This window comes from Amblyomma maculatum, chromosome 8, assembly GCF_055883805.1.
Source record: "Amblyomma maculatum isolate TAMU_Amacu chromosome 8, ASM5588380v1, whole genome shotgun sequence".
NCBI lineage: Eukaryota > Metazoa > Arthropoda > Arachnida > Ixodida > Ixodidae > Amblyomma > Amblyomma maculatum.
In genome coordinates, this window is record NC_139351.1 from 13,549,813 (window position 1) to 13,566,221 (window position 16,409).

General features: G+C 47.4%; 1 protein-coding gene across 1 annotated transcript in view; it reads right to left on the bottom strand.

Moving 5' to 3' along the window:
* LOC146180565 (protein O-linked-mannose beta-1,2-N-acetylglucosaminyltransferase 1-like) overlaps positions 1 to 16,409 on the bottom strand; it is a 255,118-nt gene that overhangs the window by 173,146 nt on the left and 65,563 nt on the right. The window contains exon 2 of the mRNA XM_084576075.1: positions 6,747 to 6,820. The gene's annotated coding sequence lies outside the window, so the exon portion shown is untranslated. The remainder of the gene's footprint in view (positions 1 to 6,746; positions 6,821 to 16,409) is intronic.

Consider the following 16,409-nt stretch of genomic DNA (forward strand, 5'->3'; position numbering starts at 1 on the left):
GGCATTGCGTGCGCGACGGACAGCAGCGTCGGCCAGCGGTGGGTTGCTGTCCGCCTCTCCACTCCCCTGCACTCTTATTAGTACCGTGCAGCACACGCTGCGGCAGCCGGGCCTCGGACAGCACCCACCCAATTCAGGCCGTTGATCTTCGCCCGAAGGAGCAGTTCCTGAGCCAGTCTCGCGCGCTCGGGCAAATCACGGCCCATACAGCGCCGGCAAATCTCGAAATTGATTCACGCGCACATCTGACTCCAGAGTGGTTGAAGCTGACTCTGGCAGCACGGTACGCTTTTCGCGCGACGGGAGGAACCAGTAGGCATCGTCACCATGGGAACCTCCTCTCCCGATTTCTTTTCCATCCCTTTTCGTTCTCCACTCGACATCGTACAGTGCAGAGTGTAGCAGGGCCCGCCAGGCAGCAGAAACAAAGACACTAGCGACGGGAAGAACATGGGGAAGATCCGAAAGGGGAAAGCGGGAGGGAGATAGCGCTCAAGTTTTCCTGCCCTTTCGCCACCACTAAGCGCAAACTGGCCTGGCTTGGTATAACACTCCTCATGAAGAGGCAGGGCATGAATTTTAGGGACGCTCTCTATGACGACTGTATAGGGAGGAAGAAAGCCGAACTAGCATAGTAGGCAGATTGGCGATGAGGCTTTTTCCCCAATCGCGACGGGTCCGCTCGACCCCTGCACTGACAGCGAGGCGAGTCCTCCGCTGTAAGTAACCACTAAGAAACATGCAATGTGAGGCATTGCGTTCTCGTCCAGTGGAAATGGAGCAACTGTAGACACAGCAGTGGATTGAGTCGCATACAGCGCAACACTAAATGAAACTGTCTCGTATCATCAACAGTCCAGAAGCGCAATGGAAGTCGACTGATCAATTCCTGCCGTGTACAGGTGTCACTAAGTCTACATACGAGCGAGAGCGGTGGTGCTATTGCTCACCGGCCACGGGGAAAAAACCTTGGCCTTCGGAAGATGGAGGTAAATTTTATGTACATCCAATTCGGCTGAAAAGAGAGAGAGAACGCGTGGAGTCCTGCAGCGCCAACGATCCAATTACCACCAACCCGACTACACTCACAGCAAGGCGAATGTCTCTCCCATATCCATCCAATTCCCCCGCGGTCTTGTTCCAACTGCATCATATCCCCGCAATTTTTCTAATCATATTTGCCCACCTAACGTTCTGCCCTCCCCAGCTACGCTTGCCACCCCTTGGAATCAACTATATGTCGCCAATCGTTTACCTAGCCCTCCATTACATGACCTGGCCATACCCATTTTTGTCTTCTTGATATCGACTATAACGTCACTCGCGTTTGTTCCCTGATCCACTCAGCACGCTGCCTGTCTCTCAACGTCCCACCCACATAACATATTTCGCGCTTAGCTCTCTGAGCGTCACAGAACTGAAGTTTTGAAGTCTTTTCGTTAGCCTCCACGTTTTTACCCGATAAGTGAGTACCGGTAAGGTACCGATGTTATATCATCTTTTTTTTTTCTTCGGAGGATAATGCCAACTTGCCGTTCATGACGTGATTGTATATTATACTTGCCGAATGCGCTCCAGCCCAATCTGATTCTTCCAGTTGTTTTCACTTCGTGACGTATACTCCCTTACAACTTCCAAGTATCACGACGAACTATTCAGTAACGCAGATATGGTTAAGTCTGTACAGTATACCCTCCAAGGGTTGATGGAATGTATGTTCCGAAAAGAAGAACATACCACGAGGAAGAGACTTGCTCTGTGCGAAATTTCTCAACACGAACAACGAGGAACAATCCTGTCCTCGCGCCAACGCAAACGAAGGAAAACAAGCCACACTGGTGTGCAAACACTTTCTCGGGGCCAGCCGCTCTAAATCGAAGCGAACATGCGCATTAATTGGTTACAGGAAAGAAGCTGTCGGAAGTTCACACATCAAAGAGAAAAAGAAGCCGCAGTGCCGCGATAGATCCGACTACGGTGACGATAACCTACACATACGCACGGCACACACACGAAAGCTGTCCGAACGCGATAACAAAGAGCTTCACGTTGTCACCGCATTAAGACCCCGCGCGCTGACAACTGCGGCGCACAGCTGCCGAAAAGTAAAACGTCGCGCCGCTGCTAAGTGAGCGATTGAGGCGGTGCGCCATACAAGCAGCAGCAGAAAAAACGCAGACAGAGCGGGCGTAAAGACCACAGTCACCGGCGATGGAGGAGCACGAAAGGAGAGGAGCAGAGAACAGCCAAAGCAGTATCGACGGTGTGCGTGGCGGAGCCCGAACGACGACTTAACCCGAGGCCGTAAATAAAGCACACGCCGACGTTAAAAGGGCCGCTCATGGAGCTCCGAGGCGCGTAAACAAAAAGACGGCCGAGCAGAACTGAACGCGTGGCGTAACAAAGATTAAGCGGCGGGGAAGAAAGAGAAGGCAGCAAAAACAACTACATACGCCGTTGAAACAGGAAACGATTACAATAAACATATAAACAAAACGGATTTTTAGCCTAACGGGTCGGCTCCGTCGAAAATAGGGAGGGAAGCCGAGCGATGGAGGGCGTTATTATAAAAGCTTATCAATCACAGTCGCCCTTCCGGATTTGGCGCCGGAATCGACGCAGGAAACGGCGGGCGGCGGACATCTAGCAATGTAGAGCCGATAAACGACCAAAAAAAAAATTTTTTTTTCTTTTTTTTTTTAATGTAGGGCAGTCGAAGGAAGGGTTACCGCTCTGCTGCTGTACTGTACACACAAGCTCGGCTCTCTATCTGGTGTTTCCGTCTATACAGAAAAAAAAAAAAAAAATAGACAAAAATCACGTTACGCTGCTTTTAGCTGCCCCGCTTACTTTTTACCCCCGTTTTTTTAGGTCTTCGCGGCCCATTCTGCATCCAGGATTCGATAAATTTATTTACGAGGCTGTCTGTGCATATCGTTTTTATACTTCCGAGGCCGATACGCGCTGAAAGGCGTATAACCTTGTCGGGCGAGAAATGGGACACATATGGATGAGTGGTACATATATATATATACTTTCGTGTATGCGATTATGAATACTATGATTTCTTCTTTGTTTTACTCGGCAGGTGAAGAGCACAACGTTTCACAGCAGGAAAAAAAAAAAAAAAAGAGCTTTCGGAACAAGGCAGATATGCTCAAGCAGTTTTGGTTTCAACAACTTGCGGTAGCCAATCAACGAACACTAAGTTGTAGAAAAAGAGGGGGAAAAAAGTGTGTCTGTACGTTCATGGGAAACAAGTATTCACGCAGTCTTTTTCCTAACTAAATGCTAATTAAAGCACGAAGAAAACCGCAGTTCTAGATTGCCTCTCCAACTCCAAGGCAAGGTATCTGGCCCGTCATTTTCGGCGGGATGCGGCGTTGCCTCTCCAAGATTTTGTAGCATACCAGAAAGTCTGCTTCAAAAGGTGACTAGTTTTTGTATGCATTTTTCGAGTGCCTGTGAGTTGTCGCGCCACCTAGAAGCGGTCAATAAAAGCTTTCCGCTATTGTCGTCAGTACCTTTTGAAAATAACTTTTTCTTTCTTTCTTTTCCATCTTAATTAGCTATACGGCTGTTATGTCTAAGAATTTTTGCTACTGCTAGACTTCAACTAATTTTATTTTCCAGGTGGTTGTGCATTTGTCAACAGCCTGAAGATTTGCAAATTAAACGCAGTTTCCTTCAATGGCCGCTGGCGCCGCCATTATTGGTATACATTCGAATTTTTACCAATCAAAACAGCCGTTTTTTGATAAATGAACCCTATGGGAAGTTTCGCAACTGGTAGTATTGAAGAGCTCTGGTTGCCTCTGGTGTACGCTACAAGGGCAAGAGATCCGGTCATGAGTCCAGGCTTCAGTCCGAGAACTTACAGCTGTGTCTTATAGTACACAGATGTAATGTGCATAGAGTGCCAGCCCTACATTGTGCTACTTACGTTCCTCATCCTCGGAGCAAAATTTTGAGCACAAAGTGGAACTTTAAATACTGCCCGAGTTTTCCTTGCAGCTGCCCAGAAATGACCCAAAACGCACAGCTGCATATGCAGTTCTAAATAAGCCCCGGGTCTCCCGTTTTTCCACTGCGATAGGAGGCATGCACTCAACTCTCGTTTCGAGCGATGAGATGATAAGATAAATCGCGGCAACAGACGCGCTTTTTCCTTCTCTCCACCGTGGGCGGCCGGCTCTTCGCCATGACAACAGGAAACAATACTCCATTGCCTATACTGGCATTGGTCGATTTTGCTCGCGAAAGCTTTAGGCCTTCGATCGAACGGAGCATGAATTATGCAGTCATTCCAATTTGCGGACAAAGCTGTTGTGTGTGTGTGTGTGGGGGGGGGGGGGGGAAGAGAGAAAGACAGAGACAAAAAGGGATGACAGAATTAAGGGGCGGGGGTAAGACCTGGGTGGAGCACTTGGTTACATGAAATAAAGTGAACACATAAAAGAAAAAAGAAAAGAACGTTTAAGACCACCGCGGCACATGCATTGGGGGAATACGTAAGCATTCTTTGTGGAAGGAAGAAGAGGAAACACGAAAAAAAAAATTGGCAGTGGCTTAGCTTGGTTAAGCCTGGTAATTGCGAAAGCAATAGCTATGGCTACGCCTAGGTTCAGTTGGTGGCGTAGCTGGTTGCGGTGCTTGTGGTTATGCTTATGGTTATGCAGTGATTCACTCTGGCCACGGCATATGGTTCAACTATTGTTTATTGCGAGGTGCTACCTGGTTACGGCGCGAGTTGGAAGCCCTGTTTTTGCTGCAGATGGGATGACGTCGCTCCGGCTGTAGCGCTCCCTCACGGAGGGAGCGGGAGTTAGGCCGCGTTTGGTAGCTACCGCCTCGCGAGTTGACGGCGCGAGTTGGGGCCCCTGTTTTTGCGCAGCTGTGTTTGGCGGCGCGCCAAAGGTCACCCTAAAGGTCAATGGTAGCTACCGCCTCGCTACGCGAAGGGCTGAAAAGTGAAAGTAGTATTGCTTTCGCAATAAAAAGAGGCTTCCGGTTTGTGACGTCACAGTAAATGGCCTAACACCTCATGGAAGTTGGGTATTCATTTCGGTGGAAATAAATGTTTTGATGATGACGATAATGATTATTATTATTATTATTACTAGTATTATTATTGGTATACCGGATGACTCCCCTCTGATATCCACATCACCCTCTTGACTATTCCGACGTCTATTCCGCATGCACCAAGTCGTTTCTGCGGCGAGATTTTTTCATCCTCTATCTAATGCAACCATTCGCTTTCGTATCACTAGTTTCGTTCGGACGTAATCCCGCCGGCAAACGTCTGGCGACACGACCTTGAAAGCATACGCGCTTAATGCTTACGCATTAAAAACGCAGCGCATAACAGGATTTCTAGTCTCCGAGTCGTGCTATAGAATCCTTGCCTTTTGTATGGCATTAAGCTTAGAAGAGACATCACAGGACTGTTCTTTCGTTGACTACGACTGTTAAAGGAATGGCGCCGCAGTCGGAAACTGCAGAGAGCAGAAAACTATAGTGCTGAAGTTGCCTTCCTCTAAACCGTACATACTTTGCTGCTCGCGGTTAAGTTTTGAAAACTCAGTTTAATGAAACTGAAGGGAGCCGTCAACTACTACGTTAAATTGAGTGAGGCCTTTCTCGGTAACCAAACTTAATAAATTGAATTATATGGTGGAATTATACCTCCAGAAAGCCACCACGGTATCATTTTGTCAAACCGTAGTCGGGCGGAGAATGAAATTCCGTGGTAACAAGCTCCGCCACTACCGCATATGAACTTTTTTACCTCAACAACAGTCCGAACGGTTACTAATTTATCTTCCCAGAATGAAGTCGGCGATCTCTAGTCGAGTGCGCTTTGGAAGCTACGATCGCGCGGATTCCTCTCAGTTGAAGTGTGTTGAGCACGAATTGCGTCCCCTCGTGTGCTTCTGCAAACCGATGCAGCAGACAAAAGATCCACCACTTCACAGGTCATCTGGGGAATTCAATTAAAACTTTTAAATTTCATTTTGCACGGTGCGGTTTGATAAGACTAAGAAGCCCCGCGATGTTACCGTTGGCTCCCAATAAATGAGTTTATGCACGGTTATTCCCTTCAAACCAGACCAAAGGTGAGCATTTTTTCACCTTCACTTTTTCGAAACAGGTTCGTTAAATTGGGAGAGATCACGAAAATGGTTTCGTTATTTCGAGTTAGTCAAAGCCCTATGGGCGTCTGAGGGGCAATAAGGATATCTTCGTATAAATCGGGTTTCGTTAAATATTTTGGAAAGCAATTACTACGCAGAACTCAGAACTAAGGAAATCCGATCGACACTTCACAATCACATTTTTTTATTTCTTCGTGCCGCAATTCGTCACTAAGGGCGTGTACTGGGCGCAGACGCATTGAATCTATAGGCACGCATGTACACACCTGACGGAGGTTCAATCCCGGTCAAACTTACATTGACGTCCAGTGTAAAGTGAACGCTATTCCGCAAGGAGCAGGAGGAGCGACTACCTCAATACGGCAAAACAAACTTCTCCTTCTTCCTCGGGAACACAAACTTGATAGGCGTGTAACAAGCTTCTTCCACAAAGCACAATTCACGAAGCGCAGCCGTGTGCCACGGTGGCGGTCGCAATCGCTGGCCGTCGTAATTGCACGCGATAAGCTCCACCTTTCGGTATCCGCACATGATTCTCCCTCGAAGATATCGCTACTGAAAGAAGTATGGTAATGAATAACAACTTACCGCTCCCCAAATGGGATGATCCACTCCACAAAACCCAACCAAGGGGTGGCGATCGCGGTACTGTGCGTCCGGTCCTGAAAATAAACAAGATACGAGGTGAGATCGGCGCAAATTGTGAATGGGTGCACGTCACTCAAAGGCAACATGGGCAAGGAAGGGCTCGTGTCACACAGGGTTTAAGGGTGATTTAAGGTAATAAAACAAAATAGACAAGCCAGATAAACAACCACACTATTCAGACCATGGAGACAGGCGACTCACGAAGTTGAGGAAGCCGAACATTCACTAGCTTTCACTGGAATACACTTCATTCATCCTACTGACAACCTGCTCAGAACGGTCCTTACAAGGTTGTGCGACAAAACACGAAGACAACGTTCTGAGATACCACATGGAAAGAAAACATACTCCTAGGCGCAAAACATTATGTTGGGGACAGACTACGAGTACCCATCCACATGAGGGACTATTCAGAAAGGGGAGACGGCGCAGTGCTGCTATCCCTTCCTCAGAATAAAAATTCGAAATTACTCCGTAGCCCTCCACTACAGCTCTTCTTTCTGTCTTTCTACTTTAACTCCCACCTTCCTCCCAACTCTTAGGGCGCAGTTCAGATGTCCAATAAATGTTTTAACCACCACCACCACCAATGAAACAAGTGTGACAGAAGATACTCCGCTTTTCGTTTCCTGTGAACCAATTAAAAAAAAAAAAAAAAAACACGTCTGGAGTGCTTTTTTTTTATTTTTTTTTTTTTTAAGGATCGCAATAGTCAAGAAAAAGTAACGAAGTGCCGAACGAGCGACCATTTGCGCGCTGCTGCCGAATATCCCTTGGATGGGTACGCAGAAATAATCAGAACAAACAAAGACATTTACATACTTCCTTTCTGGAGAGCATTACACAGACTGCAGGTGGAACGAATTCATTTGACCATAGAAAACGAATAATTTGAAAACGAAAGACGACGTTATTAGTCACAGGACCTCCGATGTCAATAGGTCAAGGTGCCAAAGTGCAGGAGGGCATCCACAGAGCGCCGCACAACTGCTGCTTCTTTCGCGCCCCAATTCTCGCGTCCCTTTTTACACGGCTTTAAAAAAAAAAAAAAAAAAAAAAAAAAGAAGAACACAAAGCCCAGTGAGTTCTCAGCAAACATGGCGCTTTCCTTTTCAGCCCCCTCAAATGTCACGCGCCGCGGCTCACTTGAAGCGAAGTTGCAACTTCGCCGAAAGGGCTCACTTCTCAAGAAGCGGAGAAAGAATCGACTGCCTGACAGCAAACGCGTTTTTCCACGGCCCCCTGTGTGTACGTATGTACAGACCACAGCGCGCCACCGCTCGAGTCCGGCCATGGTACAGAGACCTCCGAGGACGGGATCCAAAGATATACACTTCGTTTTTTTTTTTTTTTTTTTTTTTTTTCAGTGGAGCACAGGAGAGGAATTGGTGGCCCTTTTGGCCCGCTCACACGCCAGGCTTTTCCACCTTTCTTGTTTTATATTTTCACCTCAATGCCTGAACTTGGTGGGCAGTACGTTTTTCTTTTTCATACAACCCCCCCTCAACCTCCCGTCTGAGTTGAGCGACATACGGCCCCGAAACGGTTCGTCGTCTTATACTTTTTCTTTTCTTTTTTCTTTTTTTCTTTTTTTAGCTCGTTCATCTCCTGGTCAGGCGGGCAATCACCGTGTGTGTCCGAAAACTAGCGGCAGAGGACCTCGTAGAAGACCGCGAAGCTGCGGGCCAATTACAACGGTATAAAACAAATCGCGATTGGCCTTTCGTCCCAAACCCCTTCCCTGGCGACTGAATACGGCCACAAATATGCGAGCTGTCATACATTCGTTTACTTTTCCATATTATTATTTCACTGCCAGAGAGAAAAAGCACATCTGCGTGACTGACGCGTATGACTGACGGCCCGGGAAAACGAATTAAATCGCGCGGCCATGTCACGAAAAAGACGGACTACTAGTAGAACGCTAGCATCATCTCTTTCTTCTCTGTTTCTTTTTTATTCCAAAAGGCATGGGGGTTTCCAAAGCTGCAATGTTAATAGTAAATAAAAAACAATTCGGGACGCGGCAAACTGCCATACGGCCCAAAATGCCACACACAACTCAGCGACAAAGGCGATGTGAAACCAGCAGCGACTATATAACAAAAGAGGAAGTGAAAAAAAAAAAATTTCTAGCGGGCACTTTGGACCACTAAAGTGATGTATAGAGCTAGTAAGTCTCTTATCTAGTGACTCTACTAAAGTGGGGTGAGGCGAAAGCTTATAGCGCGGCGGTCTGAAGCAATCCCCTACCGGCACTAAAGTTAAATTGGTTCACAGGAAGGGAAAGGCGCAGTAACTGTCACACTTGCTCTGTGGACACCCGAACCGCGCCGAAGGGAAGGGAGGAAGGTGGGAATGAAAGTGGAAAGAGAGAAAGAGGAGCCGTAGTGGAGGGCTACGGAGTAATTTCGACCACCTGGGGATCTTTAACGTGCGCTGACATCGCACAGCACACGGACGCCACTTCGTTTCGCCTCCATCGAAACGCAGCCGCCGAGGCCGGGATTCGATCCCGGGAACTCCGGCACAGTAGTCTGGCGTCTTACCACTGCACCACCCCGGCGGGGCCCTACCGGCACTTATTTCTCTCTTCTTTTACTCTAAACTTTTACGCAAAAAACCCACCTCACCCGAAGTCAAGAAGTCTTCTTGAGTAAGCTCATCGCCCATGCGGCTTACACGCCACGTATTATGGCCCGCTGGCGGCAGTTAACAGAGGTAATGATACGTGCCCCCACAGTACGACTCTAACGCGCGGCGGCATATCTCACCTACTGTGGGATTGCCCTGCTTTTTCTACTGGACGCTCCGAGATCAAACCCTACAGCCTGAACTACCGTTCCTTTCTAGAAACTGATGCTAACACAGATGATAGTTGCCAAGTATGGCTCCCTTAGTGGCCTGGCCAGAGCAATATGATTTGAGTGACGACCTGTGCAAACAATGAAGATTCTGTCTACTCCCCATTACCCCCATCCATGGCCATGAGCCCTCCCATTCAATAAACGACATTCAATCGATCAACTTCCTCGCGGTTCAGGTGTCCGCGGAGAATTGTGACAGACACGGCGCCTTTTCTTTCCTGTAAACCAATTTGAAACGCCGCTGATTGCCCCGCCGGGGTGGTGCAGTGGTAAGACAACCGACTACTGTGCCGGAGTACCCGGGTTCGAACCCGTTCTCGGCGGCTGCGTTTCGGTGGAGGCGAAACGAAGAGGCGTCCGTGTGCTGTGCGATGTCAGCGCACGTTAAAGATCCCCAGGTGGTCGAAATTACTCCGTAGCCCTCCACTACGGCTCCTCTTTCTCTCTATCTACTTTAACTCCCACCCTTCCTCCCTTCCCTTACGGCGCGGTTCAGGTGTCCGCAAAAACAAGTGTGACCGATACTGCGGCTTTCTCTTCCTGTGAACCAATTGTTATTATTATTAAACGCCGCTGATTCCTGCCGCTTTAATATGCTGTGTCATGGCCAGCGGGGGTGACCTTGGAGGCCATAGCTGTGTGGTAAGCGGCAAATGAAAGGCGCCGCACGGACGCCTGGATCGAAAGCCCGGCGGGGTCAGCTTCGTATATGCGTTAATCGTCTGATGAAGTCATCGGTCACGTCCGACCGATGACGTCATATCATGAGTGCTGGCGTCAATATCACCATCAACTGTCGCTGTCATCATCAGCCTTACTGTCATCATTACTACCACTATTATCATCGGTCACTAACTTCCACTAACTAATGTTCTTCACTGGCAGCTTTAAAGATAAACAGAATCCCGCGGAAGGGAAGTAGCGTGACACTTCTTGCGCATGCACGCACGCCGGAAGGCCACTCATGAGCCTAAATAAAGGCTTTCGCTTTAAAAGGACCAGAGTATGGAGTCTACCTCCATATCCAGGCAACTGTGATAGACCTAGCTCGTACACATGCAAGCGCCACATGTTGTTGTTGTTGTGGCTGTAGGAAGAAGGAAAAGAAAATGCACGGGCCTGCTACTGGTTCTGTAGCTGAGCCACCTCCGCTGCCTCGTGCGGACAGAAGAGAAAATAGACAAGAAAGAAAAAAGAAGAGGGAGAGAAAGACGCGCGCCGCAACAACAGCCGTCGTCCACCACCGAAACGGTGGCGGGTGCAATGACGGCCTACAACATGTAAACATTCTGTGGCAGGCAAGCCCCCGCCGCAAGCGGCGGTGACCTACCTGTCCCAGCCTCATCAGAGGAGTCTCGCCACATGTTAAATAGGGACATGGTGCCATAATCGACCGCCCCAACCACCCAGTGTACGTTACGCATCCATTCGATACACGCTACTCACAAATATTTGGGGCGAAAAAAAAAAAAACTGCCAGGAAGTTATGCATACTGGGAACGTTAACTCAAGAGGCATTACTGGGTGTTCTCTAGGCATATTCCATTTAAAAAACGGCAGCCATCGGCACTACAAAATTTTTCGCTACGCGCATAGAAAGGCACAGAAGGTTGCTTTTCTTTTTTTCGCCACAACGAGCGGTTCTATCTCCCTGTATCTCTCCATCGTTCACTTCAGTCGCTGGCCATACAGTTAAAGGTAGGGAAAATCTCTTCTATTTAAGTAACACCCCGACCGACTCGCGGGGGCGGGACACACATTTGTACTTCTTTTCTTCACTCTCATTCTCTCTGTCGGTGTTAACACTGCGAAAACGGCAGATGACGAGGCGCAGGGGCATTCACGCGAGCCGAGGAATAAGCTTAGTGAGAAACCGCCTTCTTAATAACATCCCATAAGGACGGAGAGGCCTAAGCCGCGCTTTTCCTTCACTCTGCGGTCTGACTGCACCCCGTGCCATAGAATGAAAAGGAACGAAACGAATAAAAACGCTTAAAAGGTCGTCGGACGGAGCACTGCACAGACGGACGCACGCGCCGGCGGCGCGTTACCAATTCGCGCGAAAAGCGTCCGAGCAAAAAACGGGGCAAAGAAGGAGGAGGGGAGAGGAGGAGCAGCGCTCGCATATTGAACGCATTATACATTATACACAAGAGATAGAGATGGAAGAAGAGAGGAGAGGAAAATCCGCGCGGAATTGACGGCGGCGACTTCAATCAGATCGACGGGCGCGGCGAAGCCCCTGCTGCAGCTGAGCTCGGCCGTACGGCGAGGGTGGAAGGAAAGAAAATAAATCGCCGCCGGCAGATTCTCCGTTAAGACCGCAACGACGTACTATAGCTAAAATAAAAAAAAAAAAAAAAAAAAGAAAAAGAAGAAAAAAAAAGTGAAATAATGCTTGCGGTAACGACTGATGCTGATGATGATTGTGATGACACCGTTGCGCGATAGCGATTCTTCGAAGATCTGACCCGGTTTAAAGTTCGAAATAAAGTGAACATAAAAAAATGAGACAAAGGACTGACAGAGAGACACGAAGGCCGAGCCGGCGACAAAGGAAGTAACAAAGGCGCCTTGAACGGCTCCGCGAGTGAACGCGAGTGCGGAGGGGGGGGAGAAGGTGAAGCCATTGTGAGTCGAGAGAAAGGGTGAAGCGGAAAGTGTGCGCAAGCGGTGACGGACGTTCGCCGATGAAAAGGCACAGACTGACAAAACAGACGCCGCAGATAGAAGGGAAAAGGGGGGCAGGAAGAAAGTGCAATGGGGGGACCGAAGGAAGCCATATTATGAGAAAGCAAGCAAACGATAGAAAAAGCTGTCCTCCGGCCTTGACCTATTGAGAGTGTGGCGCGAGTAACGGCCGTTTGCGTGCTGCTGTCGCAATAACATTACGGAAACTGCGGTTTACAGAAGAGACCGCTCAAAACTCGCCGGGCATCGTGAGCTGGGCAACCAGCCTCTTGGCAGAGTTGGCGCGAGTCAGCAAACCTCTATTCTCTCTCCTCTCTTATGCGCTTCGAGCGACCTCGGAGAGGAAATATGCTAAAGCTTGAGTGCAGTCTGACAGCACTCATTACAATGCGAAGACGGTAAAAACTGCCGAGAGAGCGCCGAGCTTGCACAGTGCTATTGCCTACTCTTCGTAGTAACTTGATTGAGCTGACGAAAGGAGCTAATAGTCGCAGAATCCAAGAGCTAGGGTGCGGCTTTTCTCAGGGCCGCGAGAGTTAATCTTTTGTCAACGTTTGCCATCCTCTAAATCTTAATACTCATTGTCAATAAGGGACTGGGCACGCCTTTCACTTTGCTTCGTAACGACATCCTCAGCGCACTCAGACAAGGTGCCAAGCAGGAGACCTTGCAGGAAGCGTTTAAAATTCATCATCATCATCATTATCATCATAATCATCAGCCGGACAACTGGGCAAATGCCTCTGCCATTTTCTTCCACTTAATCCGGTCCTGTGCATCGGCTTCAACCCTGCGAATTTCTTAACCTCATCCACCCACCGAACTTTCTGCCGCCCCCCTTACGCTTTCCTTCCTTTCGAATCCAATGGGTTATTCTTTTAGAGACCATCGGTTATCCTCTCTTCGCAATACATGTTTTGCCCACGACCATTTTTTTCTTTTTCATTTCTAGATTTCTACTAGAATGCCAGTAACTGGAGTTATTTGTGTAACCCACTCTGCACGCTTCCTATCTCAAAGTTACACCTCTTCCCATTCCAAAGCCCTCTGCATTGTACTCAACATAGAACCCTTTTCGTTAGCCTCCACGTTTCAGCCCCATAGGTAAGTACCGGTAAGATGCAACTGTTGTATACTTTCCTCTTTAGCGATACCGGTAAGCTGGTAGTCATAATGTGCGAGTAGCTTCCAAATGCGCCCCATCCCAATCTTATTCTCCTAGTTATTTCCATTTTGTGGTCCGGATCTGCGGTTACTAACCGCTTCCAGCACTTCGCTAACTATTTCAAACTGCCGTTCCTTTCTCAGGCTGTTGACCATTACCTTATTCTTCTACATATTGATCTTAAGGCCTATACCTATCAGCTGCTGTCTAGGTCATTAATCATTCGTTACGATTGGTCCCCTGAGTTACTTAACAAGGCAATGTCATCAGCGAATCGCAAATTACTGAGATATTCTCCATCGACCCTCATTCCTAACTGCTCCAATTCCATGCTTTCGAATAGAACCTCTAAGCAAGCTGTAAATAGCACTGGGGAGATCGCGTCTCCTTGCCTAACACCTTTCGTAATTGGAATTTTATTGCTTTTCTTATGCAGAACTATGGTTGCTGTGCACACGCCTATATAGATATCTCCCAGTACTTTCACATATGGCTCACCTACACCCTGATCTCGCAATACCTGCATAAGGTTTCGACCGAGTCAAATGCTTTCTCGTAGTCAATGAATGCTAGATACAGGGGCCGAGCACTTTTCTATCATCTCTATATGATCGATAATGGAGTGCCTTTTCCGAAAAATCTAGCCTAATCCTTTGGTTGAATAAAGTCTAAGGTTGTCGTGATCCTATTAGCAACTGCCTTAGTAAACAATTGTAAAGAATTATGGGCCCTCAAAGATCACGGACGCCGAGTGTAAATGCCAAACCGGCGAACCAGACATCGGGGAGGGGCATCCTTGCGGCAAGAAGTTCCGGCGACCTTGGAGGGCGCCACCAGTAGTCATGGCGAGCTCCGACAGCGTCCACTGGACTGCCCCAACGCATTGCATTTCAATCGCATTATTGGCGGCCCGACGCCGCCGTCGGACGACCCAAGGCTTCACCATTCAATTTCAAAGACTCGTTATACGCCAGATTAAGAAAAGGCGCGCTCGGAGGGGGGCTCACTCCTCACAAGGACGCGCACGTCACAGCGGTAATAATCGGAGCACGGACGAGACACTCTAAAGCAAAGGAATGAAATACAAAAACAAAAACTACAGAATAAAAGAGAGCCTAAATATGACACAACGCATCTCTCCGTAAGTTGGCTTCAGCGCTCATAGTCGACTAATTTTTTTTTTTTTTAATACACTTCGAATTGAGAAACTCGCTGTTATTTGGCCGATGGAACAAAAAAGAAAAAAGGAATGCATTTTCTTTTTCTTTTTTTTTTTTTTTTTTTTGCAGCCGCTTAGCGTTATGGCACAACTATACCCATCCCCTAATTTTGAAAATAGAGTGTTCATACAAAACTAAAAAAGAAGTCTGTCCCCCCCTCCCTTCCCCCTTCTTTCTTCATTTCGCCGCGTTGAGATTTCTGGCATTTGGTACGGTGTCGACACAGTATGCGTAACGAAGGCCATCCATACAGTGACCGATCCCGCAATCTCGGGCAGCAAAAAAAAAAAAAAGTTTTTATCTTTTTTTTTTTGTTTCTCAGTGCCAGTACCAAGCCGAAGCCCCCATTACGGTCCGGTTACAATGGCAAGATAAAGATAAACAGAAGGGCGCGAGTGCGTTTCGTACGACGCAGTAAAACTTGCCTAAGCTGTGAACCCGATAGTAACGGCTTTGGGAAAGTTTCGCAAGCGTGTCTTAAAATGACCGAAAGTGACGTAGGCCCGATATCGTGCGCTTAAGTGCCGTCGTTATATGCTCTGGAGTTTTAAAAGTACACGAAATTCGCTTTAGGATTCTCTGCGCACGCAAAATAAGAAAGAAAACGACCGACATTTCCACACTTGCACTTGCAAGGCGGACAATAGTTTTTTTTTTTTTAATATTTATTTGCAGTGTATTTTCTACGTGGTTTCGTTGAACTCCGCAATCGAGTGTCGTGCTCAAGTGACCTTGATTTCATTTATCGCGACATATATATATATATATATATATATATATATAATATATATATATATATATATATATATATATATATATATATATATATATATATATATATATATATATATATATATATATATTATTTTTTTTTGGTCACGTTGTGTAACGGGAGTCATCTTGGCCTGTCTTTGTCCGAGTGAAAAGCACCAACTATACTTCCGACAAAAATTTCACCTTGCTCCTTTATTAAATGAAAGCTAAGAACAATTTACTCCATTTTTTTTTTTCTAAATGTCGGTTGCATGAATTTTCGGCTACGGCGATGTTTGTGCAGCAACAATCTTGGGTACTTTTTGTTCCAGCCCTTTGATTAAAAAAAAAAATTGAGAATGGTTCAGCGCTACTGAACCGAATGTGGAGAGAAAGCATTAGCAGCGAATGACTGAGCGTTCTTCTTCTGCTTCGTCTTCTTCGCAGCTGTTCAAAATGATTCGTGACTGCGGCCACGGACTACGCGACGGGCCGGAACCTGGCGTAGTGTTGCTTTCGCAACAAAACTCGTAACGCCGATACTGAAAAGGTCCGTTTGAAAGAAAACAGCAGCGAAGCCCAACCTCTGGGATCCGCTAGAATATATCCCTCTAAAGAAGCTTGGGACAAGCTAAGGTCCGGCTATGACCCTGGCATTCAGTTCAAGGCCGTCGAATGGGCAGGCGTTGACAAAAGTCTCCACGGCCTGCGGCACGCTAGCTGACTTTCCCTATTCCTCCCACTTATTGTGATTAAAGCTTTATCAGTCTCAGCCTCTCACAGTGACCGATATTTTGATTTCGAAATCAGCCGTTTGGGGCGCCACCAGTGTTCAATTTTTCTGACAGACTACAAAAGCTTCGTCAAAATTCACGGTAATCAGTGGCATTGAGCAAGTGTCAATTTC